The sequence below is a fragment of the Vulpes vulpes genome, chromosome 13 (assembly GCF_048418805.1).
Source record: "Vulpes vulpes isolate BD-2025 chromosome 13, VulVul3, whole genome shotgun sequence".
NCBI lineage: Eukaryota > Metazoa > Chordata > Mammalia > Carnivora > Canidae > Vulpes > Vulpes vulpes.
In genome coordinates, this window is record NC_132792.1 from 54766929 (window position 1) to 54781122 (window position 14194).

The 14194-nt window shown below is 45.3% G+C and overlaps 1 protein-coding gene and 1 long non-coding RNA gene across 2 annotated transcripts in view; one reads left to right on the top strand and one right to left on the bottom strand.

Moving 5' to 3' along the window:
• ZFHX4 (zinc finger homeobox 4) overlaps positions 1–6623 on the bottom strand; it is a 179398-nt gene extending 172775 nt beyond the window's left edge. Inside the window, 1 exon segment of the mRNA XM_072734447.1 lies at positions 6221–6623. The gene's annotated coding sequence lies outside the window, so the exon portion shown is untranslated.
• Positions 4393–14194, top strand: part of LOC140595182 (uncharacterized) — a 45010-nt gene continuing 35208 nt past the window's right edge. Inside the window, exon 1 of the long non-coding RNA XR_011996621.1 lies at positions 4393–4669. This is a non-coding gene — a long non-coding RNA (uncharacterized lncRNA). The remainder of the gene's footprint in view (positions 4670–14194) is intronic.

The following is a 14194-nucleotide window of genomic DNA, read 5'->3' on the forward strand; positions in this document are numbered from 1 at the left end:
TTTTGCTTTAGGAAACTAGAGATTATTAGTAGAGGCATTCTTAGGACAAGAATACATTATTTTAAATATGATGGTGTTAACCAATGAATGGAAAAAGGAGAATGATCATAAGGAGAAAAAGTCCCCCCAGTATACTGCAGAAACTCTTTTCTGTGACAGAACTGACCTTCCCTTTGCAGATGCCCAAAGAGACTGAGACTCACTCTGGTCTATTAATCAGAAACAAATTATGAAAGAATGTAGTTGGACTGGTTGACACTATCCTGTCTTGGGAGACTCAGTAACAGCCTAGTAACAATGTCCTCTTCATGGGTAATGAACAGCCATGACAAATGGGGCAGAGAAACTATTTATTTGCATATGCAAATTCTCACACAAGGGAAACATGTACAAACAAGTGTCATTGTAAGGTGGATTAGGCAAACAACGCTTTCTTTTTAGGACATTCTGCAGCCCAGAACATTAGTCAGCACAATTAAACCAGTCTCCATGGAGACTAATGAAATTTCACCATGGTATGAGTTAAATTAGATAGCTAGTTATGTGTTTCCACAATCCAACTTGAAATCCATTATTGTTTCAGAACAATACAGCAATTGTGCCTAGCTGATCTTTGCCAGCTCAACAAGCTCCTAAGTTGACAATTTGCATATGTTAATATAATTAAGCACTAATTACATGAAACTTGTACATATTCACATGCACTTTCCCTGGGCGCTTTTCAGTTTGAACCTTGGCCAAGTCTTTAACCCTTAGAATGGTCTTAGAGGATAAAAACTCTGCCTGTGGGTACAGCCCCTAGGCAGACACAGAAAGGTTCCTCATTTATAAACACAAAGCTTAACCTGGCTTCTCATATTTCTAGCAACAATGACAGAAAATATTTTGTGATTGTGGTGGGGACTAGGGATGAGGGAAAAGGCCCAGGGTGGGGGGGGGGGGGGTGGTGGTGGTTGGATTAGTCTTTAAAGACTTATAACGAATATCTTCTCATAGAAAAGCAATAACATTCATTTCAAGAAAATGTTAAGAATTTGCTCTCACTGACATTGTGGAACCTTGGGAGATGAAAATGGTTTGACAACAGCAAAAATAGCAAGTAGAAAAGGAAAAGGGAGCATCAGCACCTAATGAGCTTTACATAAATATATGCAGAGGCAATTAAGCAATGTTAATTACTATGACAGCAGTTAATTGAATATAATTAGATATTTTAAGCCACTGAATAAAGCATAGTTAAGATTAATTTTATTGAGATTAATTGTAAATAAGGATAGATTAACTCTATGTTTTGACAGGCATAAAAAGTAGTTCTGCAAATTAAGCAGGAGCGTGGCCACCAGTCCAAAAATCATATATTATTTTAATGTCACACCTCAGAATCATCCCCTCAATAAACATGACTTTTCAAACCCAAACAGACAGGAATCTTGAAGAAAAACAAACAGCTTGCAGAGATTAAAGAGCCTTTTGTCCTTTTTCATGTGCATTTCTTTTAACAGACTAAATTAAGCGAGTCTGGTGTACGTTTTTTAGGAAGGAACATTTCACACTGAATGGAAAAAATGTTCTATCACATATGAAATTCGTGCAGCTGTGCGGAACTTGGTCCAGATGGTTTTAGACTATAAACCACCACCAAATGATAGACAGTAGGCCTTCCCAAGATTATGTGATAAAGTCACAATCTTTTATTTTGACCTCCCAAATTTCTGCTTTGTATTATTTCCAATCAAATCACATATTTTCTTTTACAAATGTGTTTCTCCAAGAGAGTTAAAAGAAACATTGTGCCTACCAAGTACTAGAAATAAGTGTAAAATGAATTGGAGAAGGCCTCCTTTAACAGATATCAGCTAAATCATTCAGCCACAAAATGCAATGATAGCTATGACAACAACGTATGCAGATGACAACACTTGATTATTACTCTTACAAACAATGGTTTCTAGAAATATTTCTTAGGAAAATACTGCTAAATGAAAATGCCCTCCCAAATACTTTCACACCAAGCCAATTCATGCAGACTCTTTAAGGAAATTAACATAGTCCTCAAGAATGCTGAACAAATCACTAATAAGAAAGGAACTTCGATTGATTTTGAAATAAATCAATAGGTGATTAACATAATATTTTTAAAGCAGCAGAATGTGTGTGTGTGTTGCATAAACATATATATTATATTTCCAATACCTCTTAGCTCTTAATCGAACAAGGGCTTTATGCTATTGAGCATGCCTCTATACTCCCTCACAACTTCTTTAGGATGCCCTTAGTCTTTATAACAAAAATCCTAAAATGGTCTGTGAAACAAGACTACGACAAGCCATTCTGCAGTGAAAGATTTTAAATCATCCAGCCTCTTCTAATAGACTTGAGACTTATTGAGGTAGAAACCATAAAAAATGAAGAAGGGAAATTTAATCCCTGAAATATTGATTTGCACATTAATATCATATAGGCAGAGGGCAATTTGGCTTCGTGGAAATGACACATTGTCGACCCTTGGTGAAGTCAGAGCCAATCTAACTGCTGAACATGTCTGAATCTCAAGAGTTATTAAGGGCTTCCCTTCTTGCCTTTATGACTTTTCTTCAGCCTACCAATGCAATCTTAAATGTATTATCTTTAAGAAATAATTGTAAAACCTCAGGGGTTTTCCAGTTAATGGAAGGGAGGCCAAACCACATCAGATTCTGAAATGCAACATTAAACCCTTGCAATCAACAAAACCACCTCAATTCTCATCCATCCAGTGGAGGATCTAATATTGTTATTAGAGATAATCAAATTTCATTGTGTAAATTTAGGCTCATGGTCAGAATGAAAGCAGTAAATTCTGCAATATTAAACAGCGATTTTCTCAGCATCCTTTATGCTTTCCTTTGCTGGTGCAGCATCTTTAAAAATAATCCAACTAGCTCAAAATTAATGAACAGACTTGGGCTCATCTGCTAAAAACTGCTAAAGATTACAATAGAGCTGAACATGTTTCCTTCATTTTTAACTTTTAGTGGCAACTTTCACTTCCTAGACCCACAGCCCACTCTCCCTGTCCTAACCCCACAGTTGGTGCTATTGCTTTGACTTACACAGCTGGTTTACCTGACCTTTCTTTGTTCCTTAGGTACATTTCACTTTTCAGATTTATGGTATTTCCCTCATATTTCATTGGCTCTATCTTCATTGCCATAAAAATGAAAACACTTAAATATGAGTTTACTTTTTTAAATCCAAAAGCAACCAGCTATTGAATAAATACACAGTGATGCTCTTTCCCCAGTTTATGCCATAAATATTAAAACCATTAAAAAAAATAACTATATAAACCTTATGATCCCCACACTGAAGCCAGGTGCAAGAGGTTAAAACAGCTGGCTAGCCATCTTTTATTTTTGTGTGCCTTCCTGCTGATTGAAACCGCAAACACTGAAAACTATCAAATATTCCCTTAAGGATTTTCTTTTTTTAAGAAGAGGAAGGAAAAAAGAAAAACCTTCATTTTCTGTAATATGCTCCTCTGTGGAGAAGAAAAACTCTAAAACACAATCAGTCACAGAGATAGTGAAATAATTCCAAATATCTCCTTTCTGTTGTATTTAAGCCATCATCTCCAACAACTTCTATACACAATTGTTTTTTTATTCTTCAGTTAGAAAAGAGAAAAGAGGGGAAAAAAGAAAGAAAGAAAAGAAAGAAAGTCTGAGCTTGCTCTGTCAGTTTTGCCAGTAAATATAAAGTAAAACAAATGTTGATGGCACCGAGAGTGTTACATACCCGGGCTGTGTTTTTGCATTGCTCTCAATGGAAGCGATCGATGCCCGTGTCACTGTCGCGTCCCAATCGCAGCCAAGTCTCAGCCTTAATCTAAGCAACACCCGAAAAGGCAGCGGCAGCCGCAGCCTCTCCCTGACTCTTCCATCCATCCACCCAACTAAAAATATAATACTACATATGAGCTTTAACCACTCCACGTTTATAGGGATCAAGCCACTGAAAATCCAGGAGAACACAATAAAAAAAAAAAAAAAAAAAAAAAAAGAACCCTCCTTCTGTCTCTTGTCTCTCTCTCTCCTCTCTCTCTCTCTCTCTCTCTTCCTCTCTCCTCTCTCTCCTCTCTCTGTCTCTCCTTTTGCCATCTACATGATCCTTGATTAAACATGGAACAGAGTTATTAAAAAAGGGGGGGGGAAGGACTCAAGGAGAGGAAATGCAACTGTCAGAAATCGGGACCGCCAGATTTCCTGGTGAACCTGCCTCTGTCTGAGTCAGTGTCAATCCACCATCTTCCGCCAGTGAACTTGTCTTTGGGTTTTTGTTTGGTTTGGGGGGGGGGGGTTGTTGTTGTTGTGTATGTGCTTTTTTGGGAAGGGGGGAGGGGAAAGGCAAGGTGGGGGCTGGAGGTGGGGGGGCGTGGGGCGAATGTGTGCCTGAGTGCGTGTGGAGTGCGAGTGTGTATGTGTGTGTGTAGGGGTCGGGGTGGGGGGGGTCCGTGTTTGCGATCTGAACCTTTGGTACCTACAAGGAGGGTGTCTCACCGAACGGTAGCTAAGATCTCACCAGAACCGCGCGGAAGTGAGGAGTCGCGGCCAGAGGCGCCCGCTGGAGCCTCCTCTCTGGGCCGGACCCCAGCCCGAGCCGCCAAAGGAGCCCCCCGCCCGGATCACAGGTAACAAAAGAAATACACACCAGTGCACCGGCTTCCGTGGGGGAAGGGGCCAGGATGGGGAGCCCTCAGCAACTTGGGCATCGGCACAGAAACTTTATACAATTCCATGAGACATTTTATTATTATTATTATCATTATCAAAAAAAAAAATTTTTTTTTTTTTTCTGATAGGAAAGAGCTGAAAGAAGGGGGGAGGAGGGAGTGAACTAGAAGTAGCAGGAAGGCGAGACCCGACGCATTCCAGCCCCTCTCCCCTGCGCTGCTCCCGGCCGGGAGGCGCACTTGATGCGGAGGGAGGCGAGGAAGGTGAAGTTCGTCCGCAGCCAGGGAGCCTCTTTGGGGAGGGGGCAGGGGATAAATCAGTTCTCACAGCCGGCCACAGCCCCCCAGCACACACACGCACACGCACACGCACACGCACACGCACCCTCTTTGCCCTCTGCCAAAGGAAAGGGAAGATTCTTGACCCCGAGCGGCTGGCATCCGTCCTCCGGCGGCCGGAGCGCGGGGCCGGGGCTGGGGCCGGGGCTGGGGCCGGGGCTGGGGCTGCCGCCGCCGCCGGGTCCGCGGCCCCGAGGCCCGGCGCCCCCGCCTCCTAACGGACCTGCCTCGGCTCGCCGGCGCCCCGGTCCGCGCCGCCGCTCCGGCCGCCGCCGCCTACCTGCAGCCCCAGCCCCAGCCCCAGCCCCAGCCCCAGCCCCAGCCCCAGCCCCCGCTCGCGCCCGGGCCTCCGGGAGCCCCCGGGAGCCTCCGGGAGCCCCCGGGAGCCCCCGGCCCCGGGCGTGCGGACCCCCCGGTCCTCCGCCAGCCCCGCGCCCCGAGCGCCCTTCGGGGGACTTGCGAGAGGGAAGGGTGGGGGCGGGCAGGGGAGGAAGAAAAACGAGGCTGGATAACGGAGGATGGGGGGGAGGGTGTAAAACAGCAGACAGAGAGGAGGGGGGGCTTCAAGCCCCACGGACCAGCGTCCAAACTTTCCGAGGATGAGCGCCGAGGAAGGCTCATCCCGGCCGGGCTGCGGGGGCGCGGGGCGCGCGGGGACCCCTGGCAGCGCCCGCGCCGCTGCGGGGCTGACAGCTTCCCCGGCGCCGCGGGGACGCCGCAGGCTGGCGGCGGAGACAGGACCCGAAAAGACAGGAAAAAGGAGAGAAAACCGCTCGGCCGAACGTGGAGCAGCCGCCACTTAATCCAAAAGTTAAATGCACCCCCCCTCCCCTCCAAACGCGGTCCCCCCCCCACCACCACCACCAGCAAGAAAGTGGAAAATCAGGTCCCTCGGTGCCCCCTCCCTCTTTCAGCGGAGCAAATCCTTGAGCCAAAAAAGGGGGGAAAGAGATAGAAAAGGGGGGCAGAGCGGAAGGGATGGTCGGGATGAGGGGATGTGTGCGAGAGCGAGCGAGAGCGAGCGAGCTAGGGGCAGAGAGGGAGAGAGGCGGAGAGGGAGAGAGAGGGAGCGAAATATCAAAGATTGTGCAAGATCAGGCTGGAAAGATAATCGATACTCGACCTAAATTTAACACAAACTACTCAATAAAAGTTAAAGAAAAAACTTACTTTCCATTTCCCCTGCAGTTCCTACTCGATCTTCGCCTCTTTTTTTTTGTTTTGTTTTGTTTTGCTTTTTATTTTACTTACAGCTGATCACATCCAAGTAACACGAGAGGGTTTCATTAAAAAAAAAAAAATTAAAAAATTAAAAAAAAAATAAAAAAATAATCCTCGAACTTTATTGGGTGAAAATAAAAACGCTGAAGCAGAAAGTGGGGGGCATGGAGCGGTCCTCGGGGGTCCGGGAGGAGTTAAAGCATGTGCCGACCGCGGTCTCGCTGTTTGGTTGTGAAGGGGTTGGGAAAAGGAGGAAAGGAAATGAAAATCCGATATGTCTTTATTCTGCTAATTATTATCGTTTTAGCCCTGTTTAAAAAAATGGCTGATTAAGTTGAGTGCGCATGTCTTTGTGTGTCTATTCCCGATATGCACTCTGGGAATGAGAGAGGAGAGTGAGGGAGAGGGAGAGGGAGAGGGGGGAGAGAGAGGTGTAATTAGTGAGGTGATCAACATTCCCCAGACTGCAAATGACGCGCAGCCCGGACTCGGAGCAGCCCGGGAGCCTCGCGGCTTGCAGGGCTCGGAGCGCTGCGGCGGGAGCCCGGGACGCTGCGACCGCGGCGCGGGCAGGGGATGGGGATCTCCGGGGCTCGCACCCCACGCGCCCCTGCGCGCGCGACTCCCAAACTTCATTAGACACACACACACACACACACGCACACACACACACACACACACTCTCTCTCTCTCTCTCTCTCTCTCTCTCCCCTCTCTCTCCCCCCCTCTCAGCAAAAAGGGAGAGAAAATAAAACATAAATACCAGCAAAGCAATGCCCTTTAACCAGTCGGATTTTTTTTTTTTTTTTGTAATTTTAATGAAGCAAAGTCATTATTATCGGACCAGGGATTTGTTTACCAAGGGAGCTTTAAGAAGAAATCCAAGTTGGAGTAGTGAAGAGTTTGTCCTCTGCCTGATTTATTCTGTTGTGTACAAGAACGCATTTTAAGGGGCAAATGCGGGGGCCTGAGCGAATATGCAGATGTATGTAAATAAAGGGTGCCTGGCAGTGTGCAAACACCGCTGGGGCCCAGCCTATTTCGGAAGGAAGGGAGGCTTGCACTCTGGGTTCACAGGCACCTATGGAAACACCGTATCCTTCGCTTGCACCCGCAGGAGAGAAAACCCAGGGCAGGGAAGGTGGAAGTGGCTAGTTGAGTCAAAGTAAACTTTCAAATGAGACTAAGTGATAGGCGCAAGGGTGATAGTGGGGATATGGTTCTGGCCTTTATGTAATATTTTTGAATATTTTATCAGAATTGCATAAGTTCAGTGTAATAGCTTTAAGAAGACTTAGGGAAGGGAAAAAAAAAAACCCTTTCATCTTGCAAGTCTGTTGAATTATCTTTCTTGAAGCACATTATGATGAATTTTAAAACCCCACTACAGATCTCATTAGAATGAAATATACTTGGTATTTTCTGGTGCAAAATTTAAGGTGGCTGATTCTCATTTGAAAATCTAATTATCTCTTTCCAATATTACAGATGTGAATATGAGTGACACTTTCATTAAAAGATAATTAACTAAAACTAGGAATAGACATACTTTTAAATACCCCCTACTGAATATCTGAATATGGAATATATATATATATATATATATATATATATATATAATCACTTGCTACTCAGATAGCATCTCGATACACTGCTACACCACAGGTCACAAGTAGACACCATCTATGTAATATTTCAAAAATAGGGATTCTACAGAGAAGGTGAAAGCACAAACCAAACAAGCTAAAAACAGGAAATACTTGCAATGTCCAGCTTCCTGGACAGGTAAGGCGTCAGCTGCTTTTGAGTTGACAGGTCTTTGAAGTTCTGGATCGCCAGGATCTGTTTCAAAACCATGTCTTAGGCCTTAAGCACCAAATCTACCAAATACCAACAAAAAGGTTTATCGCACAAGCACTAAGAACAGCAGAGGCTGCAAACACGCATCTTTCTGGGCCTGAAACATTTCGTTATCGGGGAACATTTGGAAAATCCTAAAACTGATGTAAATGGCATTAAAAACCAAACAAAACACCTGGGAGGATAATAGCATAGTCCTCAAAAGAGCAGACCTAGGCCCAAATCAGAAAAGCTGGTTGCCCACAGCAGCTGGCTAAGGTTACAATGAAAGTCCAAAGGCTTGGAGTAGAGAATAAAAACCTAGATATGGTCTTTATTAAGAGGGGGAAAAAAAATAAGAAAGCAAATCACCACCTTAGGAATCTGAAGTCAATGTATGTACTAGTATAGTATAAACCAGGGCTACTAAGTGTTAACAGAAAGAGAATCATCTACCTCTCCAAAGACTCCATTCTGTTTTAAACTTGTTTGGGAAGAAATTTGCTCAAAGTGTATGGCTTTCCAAGATTTTTAAGTTACTTTGTTTACAGTCTTGTCTTCACAGGGTAATGGTATCAATGGTGTGCTAACTGTCTGATTGCACCTCAGCTGAGTTTATGCATGTGCTTTAAGAAACATACATGGCCACGGTGGTAAAATTTTAATTCTCTGTAACTTGCAAGTGAGGAAGGTGTTTATGTAGCATTGCTGTTTACAGACAAACACCCCAGAGAGCAAAAATTCTGGCTTTAAAAAACTAGTTGAGGTGTGTGTTGGGGAAGGGGGTGGGGGCTTTTAAAAAGACTGAGGGGAAATGAAGGCAAGGGAGACTTTCAGGTTCAAATCAGAAAAGATCAAGCCCTTTGCGGGAGAGGGCTCCATGTACAAGCTCACTGATGGAAAAACCATTTCCTGCGATTTCAGACGGGTAAATGCGTATGATGAAGGAAACACCTGAGAACAATAAGTCTGTTTCAGGCTCAGGTGAAGAAAGGGGTCTATTTCTGGCGTGGAAGAATAGGGAAATGATGATCATTTCGTTTTCAAGTTCTCCTTTATTTCTTTTGCCTTTTTTCTCCCTGAAACATCATCAATAACATTAATGTCATTAATGTCAAAACACCAAACGTCAAATCAGGAAAACCATTTTAAAAATTTGGAGGCTATTTCTCCTCTACGCCCCCCATCCCTCTCTTTTCTTGGAAAATACACCCTTCTCTTTTCTTAGGAAATCTCTCTCTCTCTCTCTCAAGTGTGTGTGTGTGTGTGTGTGTGTGTGTGTGTTGGGGGGGAGCGGTTACTGAATTCTAAGTAAGAAAACAAAAGGAAGGAGGATTTGTAAGAGGAGCGCCCACTTTTGCAACCCCCTCTGCCAGCGAGTATTCCCACTCCTCGCCTGTGTGTGTTCTTTTTAATCATCTCTCTCTCATCCTCTTTCACCTCCTTCCTAAGAAGAGAAGCTGGGGTGAGGGTCGGGGTTAATGGGCTGAGGGGATGGGGCAGAGAGGGACTAGCGCGGAGTCAAGAGTCTCCTCCAGGGCTCGGCCTCGGAGCGCGCCCGCGCGAGGAGGGTCCCGGGGAGAAGCGGCTGCAGGTCTGCGTGGGGTGGGCCCGGGGGCGCGGAGCGCGGCGCCGCGGGCAGGGGCGCGGCGAGGCGGGCGAGCCCGAGCCCAGCCCGCGGGCCGCTCCGGGCCAAGGGCGCGATCTGCCCGGCTCGCCCCGGCTGCGCCCCGGCCCCTGGCGCCCTCCTCCTCGGCCCCTCGCTCCAGGAAGCCCAGCTGCTCCTCCCGGGTCTCTGCGGACCCCTTGCCGTCCACCTCTGACCCCGTCTCCCCCCCCCCGCCTCCCCCCCTCCCCGCCAGCCCCCACTCTGCTGTCCCTAAACTCTGCGCGAACCCGCCGCCGCCCTCAAGGAACGTTCGGCTACTTTGTATTTCAAAGTGAAAGGAGCAGAGGTTTCCCTGCCGCACCGACAACTTTCCCTGCACCCTCCTGCACACTTTGCAGGGGCGACCCCGGGCCGGGCCGAGCCCACTCCCGGGCGCCGAGCGCCGAGTTGGGGGGAGAACCAGAAAGGGGGTACCAGCTGGTTAGGTGTTGAGTGTTGGAAGCAAGCAGTAATTAATATTGAGACAAAAGGTAATTTCCACTTCTCGACTTTTCCTTGGCGTATTTTATTCCCCAAATCTGTGCCGCGGACACTCTGGGCTTTGCAGCCGCTGGAAGGAGTCTCCCGCTGTCTGTTCCCGGACCCCCCTCCCCACCCCCGCCCTGCCCTCAACCGAGTCTGTAACAAATACCCCACCTCCCTCTCCCTCCTGTCCCGCCAGCTCAACACCAAGCCCAGCCCAAGGGGAAAAGGTTCCCAGTCTTTTGACCGCGCATCCGGGATCTATAGATGAGCTCAGTTTGAAACGAGGTATTACAAGATTTCAGCGTTAGGAACCCTTTATATCACCGCAGACACTTTCAGATCCTCAGCCCCCCTCCTCCTTCCCTCTTTTTGTTGGGTCTTCTCCACCCGGGGGCTATTTAACAAAGGCAGTCGGTTAACTAACATTTTTTAACTCAGCAACTCCTTTCCAAAACACACTTAAACTTGATACCAGTGTCTGTCATTTTGTGAGTGGGGAGGTGTGTGTGTCTGTGTGTGTGTGGGGGGGGTGTGTGCAAAGGGGAGACGTGAAGTTGTCAGTGAATCGGAAAGTGCAGGGCTTATTTGGGATGGTGTCACAAACACATTATATTTACAGTGAAATAATTCAAGAATTAGTGTGGAAGAGTGCCAAATTTCATTACTACGAAAAAAAGTCTTTTTTTTTTTTTTCTTTTTCTTGAGAACTCACAAAGCCGGGGGAAGAGGGGGCCGGGAGGTTAAAATATGACCTAACATCCAGAATGGACACTCTCTTTGATGGTGAGGGTGAGCCAGATGAAATGAAATTCAAAAAGGAAAGACATTTTAAGTGTGTATGTGTGTGTAGCATTTGTGGGCAGTTAAATCTGTCGCTGGATGACTCCCTCCCCTCCCCCAACCTGCTTCTTATCTCCTTTGTGGTCTTTTTTGTCATAAAAATGCCCCCATCTTAATCCCGGGTCTCTATCTGTCCTTCCATATTTCTGTATGTTTCTCTCTTTCTAACTAAAGTCCCTTTTTGGTTTTTATTTGCAGCAAATCTCTTTTACCTTTTTTTTCCCCCCTGGAGGTTCTGACCTGGTTCTACTAGTGTTGCTGGGGGGGGGGGTGGGGGTGGGGAGGCAGTCATTATTATGCAAAGTTAGGCACAGGTAAGGTGAGGAATGGGGGAAAAGGGAGGAGTTATAGAGGGTCTGAGGAGGAAAGAATTAGGGAGTGGAGAAGGGATAGGAGGAAGGGGGAGAAAGAAAAGTCAGACGCCCTCTGGCCTTTCAGAGGTCAGGGCTCAGACAGTGCTGTGACCTCCTTTCCCTCTAGGCAACCAGCCCAGTGTTTATAAACAAAATCAGACGGGACTCTCCCCAAACAATAGCACTTCACTAACTTCACAGGCACTTCTACAGCTCTTATGCAAATTAATGAGGACTCCTGATCACTTACCACTACACACCCCCACCCCCCTCAGCACTTGGATTCACACTTAGAGCACCCAAACCCAGGATCACAAGCACATCCTTCTCAAAACACATGGAGGTATTTCCAGCAAACATATCCAACAAAAATTTTACGTTTCATCTGGGGAAGATCTCTAAGAGACAACGATGCAGATGGGAAAAGATAGATAAGTGGGAAAAGAAAGAAAGAAAGAAAGAATTGAGAGTTCACTGAGTAGAAGACAAATCTGTGCGCTTTTAAAACCTGATACATCTATATCTAGTCAAGGCAATGCTATATAGACAATATACGAAACACTGGCCACCAAATAGAATTATTTGAAAACAGGACATTACATTCATCCCAACATCCACATTTCCAAGACAAAACTGCAGATCTTTATAGTTGAAGAAAAGCCACCACCTCTGTATGTAACGTTCCTAAATATTAGACACAAAAGCACCATTAAATCCTATAGCAAACAAACAGCCCATCTGATCTAAGTTACAAAATGTATAATTAAATCCATCTTCAATTACAGAAGGCAGCTAGCAGAAACTAAATCAAAGATTTTGAAACAAATGTTGATTGCCAAGGTACAGAAATGATAGCTTTACATTATATTGTAACCAAAACTCCATTTCAGGAATAAATTACAAGATAGGAAGGAAAAAAAAAGGTGAAAGCAAAAGAGAGAGAGAGAGAGAGAGAGAGAGAATTAAATGATTTCAAACTTTTGCTTTTAAATGATTATTACTGAAAGTCTAAGAGAAAAAGGTTAAAGAAAATATACCTCAGAGCAAAAAGATCATCTCCTTTTCTTCTTTGTCTATCAGTCCCCTGTTAAAGCATATGGAAAATGTTTTCAAAATGCCCAGATTTGGCACATTGTCATTGCAAAGAGAGGAGCGCAGTGATGCTGTTAGAGAAAATGGGAAATAAATTCAGGATTGGGTGCTGCCTCCTTCAATGCGGATTTATCTAAGTTTAATTTAATATTCCGCAATCACTGAATGATCGCATATAATTCACCAAGATTTTAAAGGGCTTTATTTAAATACCTTGAGCAAAAAGAGAATGAAATTTAAACCATTACAGCCATTGCTTATATTTTTTTATTTTCCTATTAGAAGAACTTTAACTGGCAATTTCTAATAATAAAAGGAAAAACGATAAAGGTTTGGATTTTTTAAAGGGAGAATGTTAAAGGAAAGCATTAGCTTTATTAAAATCATTCTGAACATAAAATCAAAAAGCACAAAATGGTTGTTTGTAAAACACTAAACCTTTAATCGATTTTATTGGCATTCCGATCGATTAGATAAACGGAAATCTATAGCAAACATCAAAGCATTTAAAACATTTTCTCTATCTCATTTATAAACAAAACTTTTCTTTTCAGCAGAAAAAAATGATTATCAAACGACTAACAGGAAATTCTTCAGATATCAAATTACGATAATAAAATTATTTCCACATGGAAAGGGATAATGACAATGATGATAGTAATTACAATAATGAATAATTCAACAACCCTTTGACATGTATGTTAGAACCTCCAGCAGAAACCGCTCTAAAGAGGGGGGGGGTACCTTAAAATAAATACTTTATTTTTTTTAATTGAAGGATAGTTGAGAATACTTTATTTTTAAAGGAAATATTTTTTAGAGATGACTCTGGGGGAGTAGCTTAGGTGTGGCTGTCGGACAAGTGTTAATCTCCCTGCAATTGCAAACGAGTCCATTTCTTCGCCGGTGTTTTCCTTCCCACTTGCTACTTCTTATTGGCAAAAATTAATATGCAAATGTCAATGAGCCCTTCCAGGTTTGCAAACTTGTATCCCGACCTGTCTCTTACTTATTCTAAAAAGGTGATTCTCCCATTATAGAGGAAGGGGGGGAGGTGGGGAGGCCAAGAGCAGCTTCTCCAGACCTGAAGGTGATCACACAGATGATCTCTGAAGTGAAGGCGACCAATTTATTCGGAGATAGGGAAGCTGCTGTCCAGAGAAACGCAGCCAGCAGAGCTTATGGCATTTTAGCTGCTGCAAAGGGAAGTGCTGCTGTAACGGGTATTATGTTTATTTGTTAAAGAAAATCAATGAAAGTGGCTGTAAAGTAGTTAGTGAGGCGTGTGTTTGGGACTCGCGGTGAATCGTGACTCTGGCAGGCGGAAGGAGCCGCGCTTGCCCCGGCCGGGGAGGTGCCCGCGCCGCCCGCAGCCGGGGAGCGCGCCGAGCCGCACCTGGCCTGGAGCGCGCGGGGGCCTGCCGCGCCCCGCGCCCCGCGTCCGTGGCTCCGGCTCTCCGCCCCGCGCGGCCCCGGTCCCGGCGCCGGCACCTTCCACTCGCCGGCGGGGGCCTTCCCACGCCCTCCCTCCGCACCACACACCTTTTTCCTCCTTTTCTCCTACTGACTCTGGCCGTTTCCTCCTTGACGCTACAGGTCTGAACTTCTCTACGCCTTTTCCTCCTATTGGAGCCTCCCTCTTCTGAACCTCGAAGTCTCTTCGGT